The sequence below is a fragment of the Dipodomys spectabilis genome, unplaced genomic scaffold, assembly GCF_019054845.1.
Source record: "Dipodomys spectabilis isolate Male_0828 unplaced genomic scaffold, ASM1905484v1 ptg000054l, whole genome shotgun sequence".
NCBI classification, from domain to species: Eukaryota; Metazoa; Chordata; class Mammalia; order Rodentia; family Heteromyidae; genus Dipodomys; species Dipodomys spectabilis.
Window position 1 is genome coordinate 6,767,574 of NW_024870731.1, and position 19,379 is coordinate 6,786,952.

The window sequence follows — 19,379 nt, forward strand, 5'->3', positions numbered from 1 at the left end:
TTAAGCAGGAGAATTATATACTCAAGGCAAGTCTAGGCTACATAGTAAAAACCTATCCTAACAAAGCAAAACAAAAGGAAATTGTAGTCTATATAAATTTCTACTTTTTCTCTGAGTCAATTTTGATATTTTGTATTTTGTAAGAACATTTGCTTCTAAGTTTTCAAATTTGCTGCCATGCAGTGGCACATCAGTCTCTTACTATTCTTTTCTTTTTTTGGGTCCGGTCATGGGGCCTGAACTCTGGGCCTGGGCGCTGTCCCTCAGCTCTTCAGCTCAAGGCTAGCGCTCTACCACTTGAGCCACAGAGCCACTTCTGGCTTTTTTTTCTTTTTGCTTATGTGGTGCTGAGGAATCGAACTCAGGGCCTCACGCATGCAAGGCAAGCGCTCTACCACTAAGCCACCTTCCCAGCCCACTATTCTTTTAAGATGTTTTGTCTCTACAGTTGTAGCTAAATGTAGTAGGAAGACCCCTACTCAGGCAGGCAAGCCCACCTAGTCGTCCGGAGTGACAGAGCCCACCGCAAAAAGTTGATATTAAAGAAGCAACTTTATTGAGAAGGTTCCTACACTGACCGGCCAGGGCCGCAGCACAGTCTCGGAAGCTGATACTGCGACCCAGAGCGGCCCACGTGCTTAGGTTTTTAAAGGCAAAAATCAGAAGGTGAAGCCTGGTCACGTAGGCGACCAATGAGATTTTCACACACCCAAAAGATTGCTCAGTCATACCAGATCACACGCAGGTGGCCAGTGAGGTTACACTTTGTCACATAATGGCTGTTTAAACCAGCCTATCACTTTTGGTTTAAATGACTCGCGAATTCAATGGTAAAGCGGAGCTTAAGGTAAACATACACAAAGGAGTTTAGTGGAGTTTAACATAAGCATGTGAAAAAGGTAGAGTTTACAGTAAACTCGGGATGCCAGCCAGCATGCCAGCATGAGCTGGATTACTGGCTGCCTGCTTAATCGGTCAGTCTTTAACAGAACAATGAAGGTGGGTTAAATTAAGGGGAGGGGGACCTAGAGGCATTCTTTTCATTCCAAGAGCTGGGCTGGTTGGAGTCAAGGTTTTTGTTTTTTTCTACAATCCCTAAAACAAAAACAAAACCTGTAAAGAAGTTGTCCCAGCTCGAGTCTCCTCTCAGGGCCTAGTTCATAGTTACTAAGAATCCAAGCAAAGTTTGAAAAATATTAAGCCAAGCAAGCTAAACATCTGAGGTTGAATGACTCCCCAGTATTAGACAGACACTCAGCAGACAGCAGAAATACCTGTATGCCCTGGTTTAGTGTAGCACTACACAATAACCAAGTTATAGAATTAGCTAAGTGAACATCAACAAATTCAGAAAATGAAAAGATTATATACACACACATACATATATGCAGTGAAGTATCATTTACCCATACAAAGGTGAATGATACCATTTTAGGAAAATGGATGCAACTGAAGATGATCGTCATGTAGGTGAAATAAACCAAAGAAAGATAAAAAATATATATACATTTAAAAATATTTTTTATTTTGAGAGGAGTTACAGAGGAGTTACAATTACATGGGCAAGATAACGAGTACATTTCTTTTCTTTTCTTTTTTTTTTTGGGGTCCTGTCATGGGGCCTGAACTCTGGGCCTGGGCGCTGTCCCTCAGCTCTTCAGCTCAAGGCTAGCACTCTACCCCTTGAGCCACAGCGCCACTTCTGGCTTTTTTCTTTTTGCTTATGTGATGCTGAGGAATCGAACCCAGGGCCTCAGGCATGCAAGGCAAGTGCTCTACCACTGAGCCACCTTCCCAGCCCAATGAGTACATTTCTTATCAAGCATTGTTGCCTCCTCTTTGTTTCCCCTTCCCATCCCTTTAATTATCTATCTATCTATCTGTCTGTCTATCTATCTATCTATCTATCTATCTATCTATCTATCTATCTATCTATCTATCTATCTATCTATCTATCTATCTATCGTCTTTTAAAATAGGACATGAACATGACAGAGAGACTGATGAAGGAGGGAAACCAGTGGGAGCTGGGAGAGAGGAAACAGGATGAGGGGAAGGAGATGGTTAAGTATACCATATAGAAGTATGAAATTTAATCATGAAACTCATTTAAAACAAGTTGCAAGAAAGTTTTAAAAAAGGGGAAATCATATATAATCAGAGAGACAATGAGGCTGGTGAAGATGATCAAAATATATAACATGTAGGTGTGGAAAAATCTCAACCCTTGCTTTGTACAATTAATATAAGATACAAAACCAAATGAAAGAGAACATACATGTGTATGCTAATAATAATAATGATGACAACAGAGAAAATGTTTTGAGGGCTGGTGTCTTGCCAGCCACTGGATTAGATGATGAGACTAAGGCAGACCCAGATTTTCCCAAAGTTGCACAGCTGATGTTGCAGGAGGAAGTAGAAAGCATTATGACCATTGTGGTTTATTTCAGAACATACTGAAGAGAGACCCTGAGTAGTGAATTCTATGTGACGTCCTTGTTTCTCCTGACATCAGAGCTATCCTTGTATACGAAAAGAAATTTAGTTTTGAATTATACTGTGCTTTTGATGTTTTCAAGATACCAGCTGATAAAGAATCCACTGTGTTTATAAATTCTCACAACTCCCACTTTCTATAGTTAGTGCTTTCCAGAGTTAAAAAAAAATCCCATGGTGTTGATAGACTTGTGGTGATATCTAGTTGACAAACAGGTGACTTTGAAGTTGTCCTGAGTCTTCCTGAGGAGAATGCCCGATCTGCTCACTGCCAGAGCTGCTGACACTGCTTCAACAAGGAGAGTTCTGGAACAGCTGTCATGGCCCTGTAATTCTCTTGAAAACCTTTCACAGCTAGTTCCCCATTGTCTGGAGAAAATCAGAAGCCTCTCACAGGATGTTCAGAAATGGCTAGCTCTTCAGCAACACCCGGTTTGCTTGTCTTCCTACGCACAGAGCTGGAGTGCCCTTGATTGCATCACAGCTAATGGAGAGCAGAAGTGGGCAAATCGGGGTTGGAGCTCCCTGATACAATGCTTCTCTGGATGTGTGTGGGATGCAGGAGACAAGGAGGTCCTCAGGGAAATATTCCAGAACCTTCTGGAAAATGCCAGGCAGTAAATAGTTTAAGCTCTGTGAGATAGTCAATACACATGTTTTGTGTATTAAAGCGTATTTTATAATCCTTTAAAGATGTAATAAGTATTCCTGTCTTATCAAGGTACACACTAGACATGCCTGTTAGCTTATTCTTGCTCTGAGGAATGGCACAGACACTGGTGGACGGGGACTAAATTCTGAATCACCATGTGGAGGAGAGAGCCTTCTACTGGAGACATGCGTATGTTGTTCCTCAGCTCTTCAGCTCAAGGCGAGCGCTCTACCCCTTGAGCCACAGCTCCACTTCTGGTTTTCTGGTAGTTAGTTGGAGATAAGAGTCTTATACACTTTCCTGCCTGGGCTGGTTTTGAACCATGATTCTCAGGTCTCAGCCTCCTGAGTAGTTAGGATAACAGGCTTGAGCCACCGGGCCCTGCTTTAAGTTTTCATTTTCATGCGTTAATTTCTGTGATTTCCTTTAAGTACAAAATGGATCCATCCCACCCCTTTCTTTTGCAATTCTTTCTTCTACCAATGGCCATACTGACCTGAACACAACTGACCTCATCTGCTGATCCTCAACCCACTGTTTTCTGTTGTAGTCTTCCCAGTGCTGTGATGTCCTGTCTAATTTTAGAATGATTTATGTAATTCCTTTATCCCTCTCTGCAGTGTCAGCATTAAGAGGTTTCATTAAATAAGCCCACCACATAAAAATCTCTCTCATGGGGGTGGGGGGGCATACAATCAAGGCTTAAGGCTAAAATTAGGTGTAGTAAAAATATCCTTAATAATTCCTTAGCTAAGCAATAATGTGCACAGCTGAGCTTAGGGGTCATGCAATTTAAAAAAGCACAAAAAACACATAATACTCTGGCAAAGAGTCAACCCAATGTGGAGAAAACGAGATGAGGAGCTCCCTGAGGCTCCGCTACTCACTGAGTAGATGGAAGAGGGGCAATCAGCACACAGTCTACAGCAGTTTGTGTTTCTTACTATGTGTGTACCTTTCAAGTCACCAAATCTAGACACCCATTTCTAGACATGGGACTTTAACACATGTGTGACTTAGTTAAATGCTTCAGCCATACCCTTTCTCATTGTAATAAGGACTTTAAGGAAATTCAAGTCTTTTGGCAGATACACTTTAAGGAGAAGCAGAAAAGAGGCTGCTTGAATTTGACTTGGAATTCTTGAGCAGGAGCCATGTTTTCTGGAAAAGCGGCTGGATGAACTGCAGAGAATTTCTGTAGGTGTCTGCTACTGTACCTGCTAAGAAACAGCCAGCTAAGCACACAGGGAAAGAAAAGCCCAAGTTCACACTGAGTTCCTGTGGTCTCTTTTAAGGAACAGCGGAGCTTCAGGTGAAACAAAACCCTGTGTTTCTAACTGACCTTCCTTGAAGGTTTGTCAAGACTAGTCATGCAGGTTTCTACTGCATTTGTCGAAGATGCTGAGAGAACTAGAAGGGTCCACATTTGTAAATGGGGAAATTTCTTGTCATATAGGAGCTCATGTTGCTACTGATTTTTCTTTTTCCTTTTTCTTCTTTTTTTTAACCATAGAAAGAGTAAAAAAAAAAAAAAGAAAAAGTTAACATTTTTCCAGAGTGAGGGATTCATACTTCCCCTTTCTCTTTATCTACATCTTTTAGAATAATGACCCGATAGTGTCCAATTCCAGAAGATATGTCGTTGCAAATAGCAATCATACTCTGGGACATATAGGCAGCTATCCATTGCACCCAAGATGTGTTGGTGCATGGTAAGACTATGCCATTGTTTTTCAGGGCTGGGTCATGTCTGAGCTCCAAGGAGATTAAATCAAGTTCACAGGGCAGTCTGCTTGCCTCTTCCACAGTATGGGTCATGTGCTACTTTAATTTTCACCTGCCATCACTATTACTGCTTTTGAGATTTGAAAGTCTTCATTCTCCACCTGACATAGACACTTCTGTTGAAATCAGGAACTATGAATGGAACTATTTTTCTGTCTTCATTTCATTAAAGTGCGTGGTTTATTATGTTAGGAAACCACTTAGATATGCTGACCAGTTTATTGACTGCAGACATCAAAATATTGCTTTCCTGAAACTCAAGTATCCTTAAGAGTGAATTCTTTCAGGCTATTGACTTTTTCAGACTCCTTAAAAATCTCTGGTAGTTAGCCTGGGGATTTTTGCCTCTGAAGTGAAAAATAATATATAAATAAATAAAACCCAGCAGAAGATGCTACGGTGTATGTCTGTGTTTGAAATGTAGAAAATAGATTTGATTGGGATCGCTGGAGTTAAGTACAAAGAAAGATTTTAGATTGGTTTACCCTGAAAATGTTCTCTGTTCTCCAGGTCCCATCAAGGGACTGATGGGAAAACCACTGGAATCAACAAGGAATGCAATTTGTCTCTACTTTTCTGCCTCCTCAATGGTTTAGCTAGTTATTCTGTTCATTTGGAAAAAAAATCTCCTTTTCTATTAACAACTCCTCCAGGAACTTTTCCCCAAGGTCACAAGAGATCATTTGAAATACAAATCAAATTCTTGGGTCATTAAATGGATACAAGAAGTGCCCCTGGGAAGAACAGTTAGCTTTTCACACATTATTCTTGGAGAGTAACAGCAATACCCAGCCTGTTTTGGCGTCTGATGGTGTGGAATGAGCTAACAGAGCTTGTGATATGAGTGGTCTCCCTGTTGAGATGAGTATAGATCAGGACCAGTAAATAATAATGAAACACGGATATCTGTAAATAGCAAGTTGCAATAATTTCTTGCTGGAAAAATCTGCCTATTGAAGGTTCCTCTGATCTATGAATGGGGTAGAATTGCACAGAAATAAGAGACATCATTGTGGCCAAGACAGATTCAGAATGCTGAACTGGATGGCTGTACTACTGGTATGAGACAGTGTTTCCAGATCTACAACTCCTGAAGGAGAGTGGATCAGAACATGATGATCTCAAAGACCTAATCTTTCCATTATATCTTTAACCCAGATGTCATCCCTAAGGATTTTGTAGTGATTTTAGATGGAGGCTGAGAACCAAACTCCCTCCTACCCACACCACATATACCACCTAGATTTTATTTTGTTTTATTTTGGTGCCAGTCCTGGGGCTTAACTCAGGGCCTGAACTCTGTCCCTCAACTTTTTTACTTAAGGCTAATGCTCTATCACTTGAGCACAGCTCTGCTTCTGGCATTCTGTTTTGCTGGTTAATTGGAAGAGTCTTATGGAGTTTTCTGCCTGGGCTGGTTTTGAACAACAATCCTCAAGTTTCAGTCTCTTGAGTAGATAGGATTATGAATGTGAGCTACCAACACCTGACAGATTTTAGTAAATTTTTTCATAAAACATGATAGGTGCCAGTTGTATATATTTTTAAAAATATAAAATATTTTATTACATTATAGATGTTACCAAAGTAATTTTGCTTCTTCCTTTGTTTCCTGAATGCATAATATATTATTTTAGGATTGTATATAGAACTTTTATTCACTAAAACCCCTAAAACCTTCCTTTAAAAATTTATTGAAGGAAAACAGGGGTTATACCATGGGGGAAGAACAAACAAAAGAAACAAAAAAATCACATGGTACATTATAAATACATTAAAAACAACAGCAAGAAAGATAAAACCATGTTGTGTCCCTAGTTGGGGTTCATTTCGCATAGCATCATTGTATATGGTCATATGTACATAGCTTATGACTTTTTCTGCTTGTCCTAGACATATTGAGGGATAAGCCTTCTCTTTCTTTCTTTTCTTTTTCTTCTTTCTTTTTTAAAACAATAAAGGTGTCTAGTCTTATTCCCTCTCATTCCTTTCTGATGTATGAAATACCTGGTATCAATCATCTTTGATCCTCTCCTGTTTAACTGATCATGGGGTTTCTAACTTTTCCTTAGGCTAATGGGAATCTTATTCAATCTTGATGTGTGATGTTCATATTTTATCAAGAGAAGCAGGCTACTAGTTAATTAGATGTCCTTCTCTACCTGCTGTGAGATCCAGAGAACAGGTTTCTTGCTTCTTTGAAATGTTCCTACTTTCCTGATCTGGGAGACTCAGAGATAAACGAGGGCTAAATATTGCTTCCTTCCGTGGACTTCTTCTGAAGTGACATTTCATGGAACAGCTGTGTGTCTACCATTGTGTATCGCAGTGGAGCAGCTCCACGTTTTATGTATGTTTTTTACCAGCTTGCTTCTATTTCTCTGTCCAGAATGATTATTTGTCACATACAACTGTGAAGCTGCCTAGGTATCCTATCATTTTAGAAAGAACATGAAATGACAGATTTCAAGTGCTGGACATACTCAGAGGAGAAGGGCAGCTCCACTTAGTGGGTGAAGGTAGGAGAAGAGCAAGTGTGATGTTCTCCTGGAGCTAAAAAAATGACTTTGTAACTGGGGAACTTGTCAAATTCAACTGTAGCTTCAAGCAAGAGGAAACAAAACAGAGTTGTGCTGTGGCTCTTGTGACATTTACTTCAGAAATGTCAAAATATTTCAGTTTGAAAAGATAAAATGACTGCATTAAACAAACCTACAGACTTTTGTCTGTAGGTGATTGCGGACCTTTGTCATCCCAAAGTGAATCTGGAGATTTGCCTTATCTGAAATGTTTAGAAGACAAATGGTGAAGCAAAGGAAACTGTTGTGCTAGTTCATTTTCTGTTATAACGGAACTGGAGGCCCGCAATTCAGAACAAAGAGAGGTTTGTTTAGGTCACAGTCCTGGAGGCTCAAGGAGTGTATGGCTGAGCTTTGCTGGCTTCTGGTGAGGGACACCTTCAGCCCTAGGCATGTGAAAAGAGTGGAAACGGAAGCAGGTACAAGCAAAAGAGAAGTCAGAAGGCCAGAGAGACAGAGGGGAAGGGGCCAGGATGGCTTTAGAACAGTCCACAAGAATTTCCATAAAACCTGATCCAGTCGTTAGAGAACCCAATCCCGTTTCTTGATGTGGACATTGGTTCATTCATAAGGGTGGTTTCCCCATCCTAATCACTTCCCACTGAATCCTTCCTCTTAAGGATGCTTCCTCTTGTCAGTCCCATTGCACTACAATCTAATCTTCTCAAATGTTAGCCTGTGAGGGATTAACCTAATCCTAATCCAAACCACAGCACGTCCTAGGGAACAGAGAGGTTAAGAGATTAACTTAAAAATTAATACAATGTACATCAATCGCCCCCCCCCTCCACTGGCATTTTAATACAGTGTGGTATCTCAGGATTAATTAACAGAGAAATCCAGGATGAGAACCTGAGAGATTTACCTTGACTTAGAAAACATACTTCCTAAAGTGAAAAATGAAAGCCCTTGGGTTTTAGTTGGCTTGCTGAGTCACCTGGTATGAAGCTGGTACGAAGGGTGACTATACTTCTTAGTCTGATAACGCACTTAGAGGGAGATCAATAAACCTGACTTGGAGAAATTTAAGTCTTTCCCTACCATTGGCCTTCTTTTGTCAAATAAATAAGTAAAATAAAAATTGGCCTTTTGGCAAACTTGATGTAAATTATTCCTTTGGGTATCAATTTATTGTAGAAGGCAAGATGCTAATTTAAAGTGTATATATCACCTTATTTATAAGGAAAATACGAGACCTTCCTTTGAGTTTATGAGAACAATATTTAAAATGAAACTCTACTAACTTTCTTACTTTTTGTTCTTCTGACAACTTAGAGATTCAATTTTTTCCCCCCTCTGACAAGCGGTGGCTTAAAAAAAAATCAATTAGGGGGTTGGGAAGTTGGCTCAGTGGTAGAGTGCTTGCCTCGCATGCCTGAAGCCCTGGGTTCCATTCTTCACCACCACATAAGCAGAAAAAGCCAGCAGTGGTGCTGTGGCTCAAGTGGTAGAGTGCTAGCCTTGAGCTGAAGAGCTGAGGGACAGCACCCAGGCCCAGAGTTCAAGCCCCACAACCGACCAAAAAAAAAATCTATTAAGGTCCTGCTGAAATTCTTTCTTTCTTTCTTTCTCTTTCTTTCTTTCTCTTTCTTTCTTTCTTTCTTTCTTTCTTTCTTTCTTTCTTTCTTTCTTTCTTTCTTTCTTTCTTTCTTTCTTTCTTTCTTTCTCTCTCTCTCTCTGTCTCTCTGTCTGTCTCTTTCTTTCTTTCTTTTCTTTTTTTTGGTCATGGGGCTTGAACTCTGGGGCTTAGATACCGTCCCTGAGCTCTTCAGCTTAAGGTGAGTGCTCTACCACTTGAGCCACAGTGTCACTTCCAATTTTCTAATGGTTTATTGGAGAAAAGAGTCTCACGGGCTTTCCTGCCTGGGCTGGCTTTGAACTGTGATCCTCAGATCTCAGCCTCCTGAGTAGCTAGGAGTACAGGCATGAGCCACTAGCTGCCCGGCTCCTGATGAATTTCTTTGATGGTTAAGAGAACGATTATTATGAAGTAGCAGCTACTAAGTTCTGCTAAGTGTATCCTATGAGTCAATTCTGTGCTGAGTAATTGACGCAGATGATCTCTCTAAGCCTGATAACTCTATTAGCGAGACATTATTACTATTATCCATCTTTAACATGGCAACAGATCCAAGCTCAAGGAAGTTCTATAAGCTGACCAAGGCTATTTACAGAACAGGTAGACTCAAGTTGGACTTTAATCCATGCAGGTACACTCCAGAAAGAGGGCACTGCACTTTCCAAGTGCTTGGTGAGAATTAGTGTAGCATGTAATATTTAATGACATATATTTTTTTTCTCCATTGCACTTGAGCTTAGCAACTAGGATGAGGCCACACGGGCTGCTGCCCGTTCTAGGACCAGCATTAATGAGTGGATAATAGCAACGGGTAATGAACACAAAATCAGGCTTAGCAATGCTGGCTTCTCCTTTCTTTGCAATTACAATGCTTGTTTGAAAATTATAGGCAAAAGTGCTTGGAAAGAGCTGTTCTCTGATGCAGGCCAAGTTTTCCTCCCATCTAGTTTATAGCCTTAATTAGCTTAAGAAGCCCTTTGAGGTTACAGAACAGAGGATAAAATTTAGCTCAGTCTCAACCCTAAAAGTGACTTAGTTAAGTCTCAGTTACAACACAATCCTTTTAAGAGGATTTAGATGAAACTTTGAGGGACATGTCACTGGGGTGCATAGTATTTCCTATTTGTGTTCTGTTTTTAATATCATCACTATCACTTACCCCATCCACATGCTCACCATCTTACCATCGACATCATTGTCTCTCTCCTTCCTTCCTTCCTTCCTTCCTTCCTTCCTTCCTTCCTTCCTTCCTTCCTTCCTCTCTCCCTTCCTCTCTCCCTTCCTCTTTTCCCCCACTCCCGCTAGTCTTGGCTGGGACTCAGAGCTTGGGCATTGTCCCTGAGCTGTTTTGCTCAAGGCTACACTCTGCCACTTGAGCCATGATTCCATTTCTGGATTTTTTGGGGGGTAATTAATTAGAGATTAGAGTCTCACAGACTTTTTGGCTTGGGATGGTTTCCAGCCATGATTCTCAGATCTCAGCCTCCTGAGTTTCCCTAGCAACAGGTGTGAACCACCAGTGCCTGGCTCTAGATAATTTTCTAATAGAAAGTTGACTTCACAGGTGCAGAAATGGTATAATGTATGGCCTATCATAGATGAACAATGGAAGCTGATTAAGTGTTGGCTGTCAATACCTCTGATACCATGAACAGTTATGCTAAGTATTGTGGATTAAAGATTACATTTTATCTGATAAATTACTTCTACTAATCTCTTCATTTTACAGAGGAGAAATTGAGATGCAGTGAAATTAAATAACTTCTTCAAATTTACTTAGCTAGAGAAACGGAGAATTGACATTTAGTCTATTTGAATCAAAAGACCAAGATGCTATAGTTCCCTTGTATGATCGCCATATGGATTATTATTTTTCTTCTCTGGTAGCTGTTCTAGAAAGAGGAACATATACCTAGTTGATCTGAGCATGATGAAGGAAAGAAGAGATCCAGTAGTACTTGCTTGCAGAACCAGAAGAAATCAGTGCTACTTCCATGTTCTAAAATCCTCTCAAATGTCTACTCAGAGAGTGATTTGCCAAGACAGATATTAGCAGTAGTATAAAAATCTTTCTCTTGGGCATAATTCCAAAGGTATTTCTAAGAGGTTTTTCTGCCAAAGAAAATTTGTAGTGGTGACTCCTCCAGGAAGAGTTCCTCATTCAGAGCATTTTCAAAACAGGAAATCCCAGAGACGTAGACAGTAAACTGTGTCTCCTAAAAAAATGCAGAGCAACAGGATGCTAAATTGCTTGAAGACAGTATAAAAGCTGCCAGTTCTTTTCAGGTGGAACCTTCAGTGTAGACACCTGCACATGCATCTGATTTAATTTTCTCCTTTGAAATGAAGCTCTTTGGGCTCATATATATATGCATATATGGTGTGATTCCTGGATCCTCTTACCTAATTAAAAAAATTTGGAGGTCCTAGGAAAGTACTCTTACTCAGCCATAACAATTGCTTATCCGATTACTAGAAATTGCTTGCTCAGCAAATGGACACTGCTTTGTACTCTTTGCATCTTTGTTTTCCAAGGATGTTCTCAACTTGTAAACATTTTTAAAAATGGGGGTGAAGGTTGTATAAATTCACTGACATTGTGGAAAGAACTAAGAATACATGTTTTTGGCATATTTTCCTGCCTGGGGTGCATGTACTTTCCATGTATCTATTTACTTATCCTTGTACATGAATAGTTCTATGGGTAGACATTTTCTGAGTTTCTTATTTAAAACAATATACACGTATGTGTATTTTGTTGCTGTTTTTGTTGGTACTGGGATTTGAACTAAGGGCCTCAAACTTGCTCAGGTGAGGCTCTACCACCCGAGCCATACCTTCAGCCTGACTTATTGCTGGTTAGTTTGGAAATAGGATCTCGGGGACATTTCTGCACGGGCTTACCTTGAACTACAGTTTTTGGATCTCAGTTTCCTGAGTAGCTAGGATTACAGGGTGAGTCACTGATGTTCAGGTCAATCTATCTATCTATCTATCTATCTATCTATCTATCTATCTATCTATCTATCTATCTATCTATCTATCTATCTGTCTGTCTATCTATCTATCTATCTATCTATCTATCTATCCTATTCTTCAATTAATACAAAAGTAAGAAAGAATATTACAAGGGAAATAAATGATACCCCAGCACCAAAGCAATGCCCAAGAAACACAGAAGGAGGAAAAAAATCAACTCTGTTCTTCCTCAGATTTGATTATCTGGTATCTTCAGTGGTAAATAGGTAAGATTTTTATCATCTCTCTGGAGCCATTGTTTAGTTTTTCCAGCTTCTATGTCTCATTGATAGTGTCTTTTTCCTTCCCTGAAAATTATAATGAAATATGTCGGTGTCATTGTTTTTTGTTTGATGTCCACATATCTAGTGCTGGCCTTCCCAGATCTAGAAGTTTCAGGTAGAAGAGCTGAGGCTGTCTTCTTCACTACTGTACTCATTGCGGAGTCTTGGGACTGACATTTAAAGCATGTCGAGGGTGGAGACTCAAAGGCAGAGGCTGAGGTAAGAGCTCTTGTGCCTGGGCCTTGTGGGGAGGCGGGACTGGAATGAGTGTGGCAAGACTTCAGCCACAGACAAGCTTTCACCTTGTTCCTCTGGGAGTTCTCTACAGCACAGAGCCAGTCTTGCCTTGAAATAGGGGGTTGGTCTTTAGCCTTCAGTTAATATTATTTTTTGTAAATTTTTGGTGCTGGATTTCCTGACTTTCTCAGGGTAGATTTGCATCATCTCCTGGGGCAAGGCAGCCCTTTCTTAGCTTAAGGCAGTTCATTAACACCTACAGTGGCTCGCTGTAGTGACAAAAGCATGGCTCAACTGGACACCTTGGGTCCATTTTCCAGCTCTGCCAGTGGCTACCTTGTACTTCTTCATGACTTCTGCCTTTTTGAGGGATTTTATTATTTTCCCCAAGATTTTTTTTTAAAGGTACCATGCTATTTATTAAAGAGCTATGAAATGCCAGACAGGATACTAAACTCTTAATCATTCGCTTTCTTTCTTTCTTTCTTTCTTTCTTTCTTTCTTTCTTTCTTTCTTTCTTTCTTTCTTTCTTTCTTTCTTTCTTTCTTTCTTTCTTTCTTTCTTTCTTTCTTTCTTTCTTTCTCTCTTTCTTTCTTTCTCTCTTTCTTTCTTTCTTTCTTTCTTTCTTTCTTTCTTTCTTTCTTTCTTTCTCTCTCTCTCTCTTTCTTTCTCTTTCTCTCTTTCTTTCTTTCTCCTGCTTTCCTTCCCCGCCCCCAATCCCCCCACCCCTACCCCAAGTTGTAAAGTTAATTTCCAACATAGTGTCTTGTGAGTATTACGGTTGCATTGGTTCACCCATTGTCCTTTGGCTCACCATTTCTGTGGTTTCCCTTCCCTTCCCCAAATCAGATAAACTTATATACAATACAAAGGGTACCAAAATAAAAAAAGTGACAACAGTGGGTAACCAAAAGGGGGAAAACAAAAGAAAAAAGTTCTCAAATAAAATAAAAAAAAAAAAAAAAAAAGAATGAGTAGAAAGTTCACATTAAATAGCTTCAAATGAAAAAAAAAAAAAAAAAGAAAAAAGTTATAACGGCAAGACTTTTTATTCCTGTTCTTGTAATAAACAAGCCAGAACAAGTCAGAACAGTATTGCCTAATTGGACTCAGATTAATTTTATTGTATGTATGTATGTATGTATTTATGTATCTATCTATCTATCTGTCTGTCTACTTATCTATTTCTTCCTACTTCTGTCTTTGTAAATTTCTTAACAGCACACATTTAAAAATTTTGAGGAAGTAAGTCATTGAGTTGACCAGTTGCCATCTAAGAGCTATGATAGGGTTTATGCCTATCTTTACTTATTCACTACTTTAACAGGTTGTTGAGTAGCTGCAGTGGATTAGGCACCTTGGTGAGTTCTAAGAGTGTAGACTTAGGTGGGCAGAATTCTAATGTGTGTACCTATGCTTAGAAGAGGGAACTGGACCCAGGTTAGAAATGTCAACATTCCAGCCCTAGTATGATTTTTTTCCCCCAGCATGGTGTTAGAGAGACATTTATGTTTGCCACAGGTCATAACAGATGCTAAGGATTTCTTTCCATATCTTCCTTCTAAGGAAAGCGGGTGCTTATGAGTCGGATAACTGGTTTAATTTTGGGCAGAGAGTATGTCACAAAGACACGCTATCCCCTGGAAGATGGCAAATGAGAGCGTCAGTAGTGATTTTAATTATACTTCTAGTCACTAAGGGGATAGAATTAGTTTGCATAGATCAGGGGCTCAGTAATGGAGTGTTTTGCGTATTGTAGACTTGAAATCAACCAGAATTTATTGTTAAATGATCCTTGTACATTGACAGCGTTGTGTGAATTATATTAGCAATTGATTTAAAAAACTCGTGTTTTTATTTATTTTTTAATAGCAGAATATATCTGTCACTATTAACCTACATGCACACTGAGATATACATATGCACACACATACAAACACAAACACACATTACATATATACACATACAGATACATACTTGTACATACATACAGAACACACACAAATATCCACCCCAACAGGTGTGTGTGCGTACATGAACTTCATCTCTCAGTTATACTGACTAACTTTGCAGGTCAGTGGTTCTCAGACACTGTGATGTGTCATAAAATATTTTAGTTTCAATTGTGTGTCTTTCTATTATTTTTCTCCAAATTAACGTTCCACACCATCTTGAATGTTTCTTTTGAAAGGATATTGGTAGTGCATGGACAAATAGCTTTTACGTTTTGAACTGGAGAAATAGTATGAGATCTATTATTACATTCCACACATTTAAGAAGATTCTTGTTAAAAGTGTCTTGTTGCTGGGCATAGTAGAACATGTCTGTACTTCCAGCATTCAGGAGACTAATGCAGAATGATTTCCAGTTCCAGGGCAGCTTTAGCTTCATGGTAAGATCCCATTTCAAACAAACAAACAAATAAGCAAACAAAAAGGTGTATTACTAAAGATGCATGTGTTTAATCAATGTGAAAAATAATTCTTTGGTGTGAACTTAGTGTAGGAGTAAAGAGACAGTGAGAGTTGCTGGTTTAATCCACATCTCAGGAGAAAATGTGTTGAAAAATTCTATATTAAACCGATCAGTAAGGTTTAATATGTGGAATAATGGAAGTTTTTTTTTAAAAAAAAAAAAAACAGGGATAGTCATGTTGAGAAGAAATTTTAATAGAATTGTTTGTCCACAATATAGAAAACATTCCAGATTCATGTTATCAGAGTTTAAGAGAATTTCCAGGCCAAGTAACTCTTCTTGAATTTAAGTTTTGATACCACTAACTTAGCACCATTGTTGAGAGTGAATTACAAAAGTTGGATAATTTGGCTCTTTATGGCCCTGATTGTATCCAAATGACTGCTTTTGTAGAATAACCTTTAGTAACTGTATATAAACTTGCTATCATTTTCTTAATTTATTTTGTACAGTGCAAACCAAAAAGGTCATCACATCTCACACTTTGCAGACTCATGTACCCAGCACACAAATATGACCTTATTTCTTTCTGTCTTAAACCCATCCCCCTGCATTTTTACTTCTCTCTCTAGTTAGTAAGCTATTTATTTGATTTCCTTGGCTATAGGAACTTGGTACTCTCAGGTACCTTATCTTTCCCACATTGGGGAGACTTAAATTAAAAGTAATAATATTTTATTATAAAGAGTTGACATTTACTGAGTGCTTGTTGCAGCTTAGGCATTCTGTATTTGCTTTATGCATTACTTCTGCTAATTCCTTCGGTCCTAGGAAACAAAATATCCTTTGGCCTCTTACTATGATTAAGTCCTCTGGGTAATATTTTACTCTTCCAAGATCAACTTTAAAATCATTTTTCTCAGGCTGCAAAATCTCATTAGAGTTTGAGACTGCGTTTGTGTTAAATTGATCAATTTATTTTTGGGGCGGGAGTAATCAGGTCTTAGGATATGATATGCTCTTAAAACTTAGAAACATCTTTTAAAATCTAAATAAATCCCTCTCTTTCCTTCATTCTTTCCCCTTCGTTGCCTCTGTGCCTGTGTGGTCCTCTCCAGCCTCTCTCTCTTAAATAGACTTTATTTTATTAGAACAATTTCAAGTTCGTAGCAAAATTAGGCTGAAAGTTTAGAGGTCCATCTATGCCCAGTGATCTCTGGATTATATGGTAAGACTTTTATTGTATAAGAAGCTGTTAGATGGAACCCTACTGCAGTGTTGGTGGGAGTGTAAACTTGTTCAACCACTTTGGAAAACAGTATGGAGGCTCCTCAAAAGACTCCACATGGAGCTCCCCTATGACCCACTTTTGGGCATTTACCCAAATGATCACAAAGAAGACCATACTAAAGCTACCAGCACAACTATGTTTATTGCAGCATTATTTACCATAACTAAGATGTGGAACCAACCCAGATGCCCCTCAGCAGATGAACGGATCAAGAAAATGTGGCATATATACACAATGGAATTTTATGCTTCCATCAAACAGAATGACATTGCTCCTTAAATGGAGCAATAGAAAGACTTGGAAAAATTATATTAAGTGAAGTAAGCCAGGCCCAAAGAAACATAGGTCCCACGGTTTTCCTTATTTGCAATAACTAGCAAATGTCTGAGACAAGTAGAAACGGTCAGATGAGTTGATGTTAAGTGAAATGAACCCCAAGATAAGGACTCAAATGTTTTTTCTTTTTTGCTATTGTTTCTAACATATTTATAAAATATTTCTTTGTTGCTTTGTATGTCCCTCCCCCATGGCATAACCCCTGTTTTCACTGTATTTGATATTGGTATAATTTGTGAAGGGGAAAGGAAAAAACAAATGGTTTAAATATGGATACAGGTGGTCCCATTGCAACAATGAGGTGTACAAGATGTTATGTGGAAAAATGAACTTTACAACTTTGGCACGGGAGGGGAGGGCTGGGGAGTGGTGAGGGGGGGAAGGGGGAAGGTGGGAAAGGATGGTAAGGGGAAACAAAGGAGGAAGCTACAATGCTTGATAAGAAATGTACTCATTATCTTGCCCATGTAATTGTAACCTCTCTGTATGGTATTTTCACAATAAAAATAATATATGTATATAAAATAAAAAAATAAAAAATAAGAAGCTGCTAAACTGTCTATCATAGTAGTCATACCATTTTGTATTTCCACTACTATGAGAGTTCTTGTCATTCTTCATCAGCATCAGTTAGTGTCAAAATGTTGGATTTTTGGTAAATTTCATAGGTGTGTAGTGGTATCTCATTTGTTATTTACTTGTTTGGTTAATTGATGCAGTATCTAATTGTATAGTCAGGTTTACCTTGAACTTGTTAATATAGCCTATGTTGGCCTCAACTTTTGATTTTCCTTTCTTGCTTTAGTCACTCAAGTGCAGGGATTATAGACATGTATTACTATACCTAACTTTGTAACTGTTTTAATTTGAAATTCCTAATTGGCACTTAATGTTGAACATCTTTTCATATGGTTACCAGTCTTCTGCCTTCCTAACCTGGCAATTCCACTCTTGGTCATTTATCCAAGAGATCACAAATAAAATTTCAGTAAAGCATTCACTGTAGCACTATTCACCATAGTCAAGATATGGAATCAGTGCAAATAGCCTCAATGAATGAATGAATCAAGAAAATGTGGTATATATACACAATGGAATTTTATTCATCAATTAGAATTTTATGCATCCATTAAAATTCACTCATTCATCCATTATATTGTACCATTCCTAAGGACATGGAAAGACTTGGGAAAAATTGTGTTAAGTGAAGTAAGAGAAACAAAGGTTGCCTGTTTTTCCTCATTTGTGGTAGTTAGAATTTGCCTATACACATGTTGGGTGGTATGCAAGTGGTTTCAAGTGTATTGACCTAAATATAATAGTCTCTAAGGAGAATTTAAATAATGTAACTCCTTAGAAAGAGAAAGGCAAAGCCCCACAGATAAGCACCAGGGAATGGGTTCATGCAAGGGAAGAAAGTAAAGGGAGAAGTGAGGAGAATTCAGTAAAGAATTCACTGTATATACTATAAAAGTAAGACAAGTAAGGGTAAGGGTCGATCAAGGGGGATGAGAATGTTGAAAGAGGTGTTGTATTTCATAAACTGCTTTGTTGCCTGGCAACTCCTTTGTGGTTCTCTCCATGTGCGTTCTGAGTGGGTCATAGTTAAGTTGGTGGCTGATAGTTTATTCTAAAGATGGTTGTAGTATTATATATCACACCATATGCTTGCATGGAATGTTGCCACATCCCATGGAAGTCCAGCTCACTTTAGCTGCTGCCTGAGGAGACTTGTGACTCACCTGGACCAGGTAGAATGTGGTGAATGTTGAGGAGATGAGGCTGTGTGACTTTCAAGTCTAGACATTTTTATAGCATAAACAGAGTGTTTCCAGGCTGGGAAGTTGGCTCAGTGGTAGAGTGCTTGCTTTGCATGCATGAGGTCCTGGGGTCGATCCTCAGCACCATATAAGCAGAAAAACAAAGCCGGAAGTGGTGCTGTGGCTCAAGTGGTAGAGCACTAGCCTTGACCTGAAGAGCTGAGGGACAGCGCCTAGGCCCAGAGTTCGGCTCTCATGACTGACCCCTCCCCCCCCCAAAAGTATATTTCCTTTCCAGTAAAGACAAGGCCATGTTACAGTGCCCACTTGCTTTTAGCTACAGTACTCACCGTCATGGAAGCAGCCTGACTACTTTGAGGTTGCCTTCTCTACTGACAAATCTGTAGAGAGTTCACTTATAGAAGCCCCAAGTTACATACAGAGGAAGAAAGACAAGCTAGCTATCAGATGGTCTTACGCTCTGTTGTTTTGGCTCCAGCCAGTGCCTGTGGCCTCAAAGAAACCCTAAGCCAAATTCTTCCAGCCATCATTCTTTCTGAATGTCTATCCCTAAAGATAACATGAGAGATAATAATCTGGTTATTATCTACTAGATTTAGATTCATTTATCACAGCCATGGAGAAGAATTAATTCCTTCCTTAATTCTTAACTTTTCAAATTATGATTTTCAATGTCTTTTAAAATTTCAAATTGAATTTTCTTGGTTTTACTTCTGTAGTAGTCCTTGTCTCTTAAAGATGTGTGTCTCAAGCAACTCGCCTGTGTGTACACAATACCTCTAAACTGCTTCTCACCTGCTAGATGTGGATGTTCATAGACAACTTAAGGCATTTTGTTTAAATACTGATCTGTTTCCTTGACAGTCATTTGTTAATTTGGATATTTCAGGGGTTGTGGAAATATTTGAATATTTACTGCATT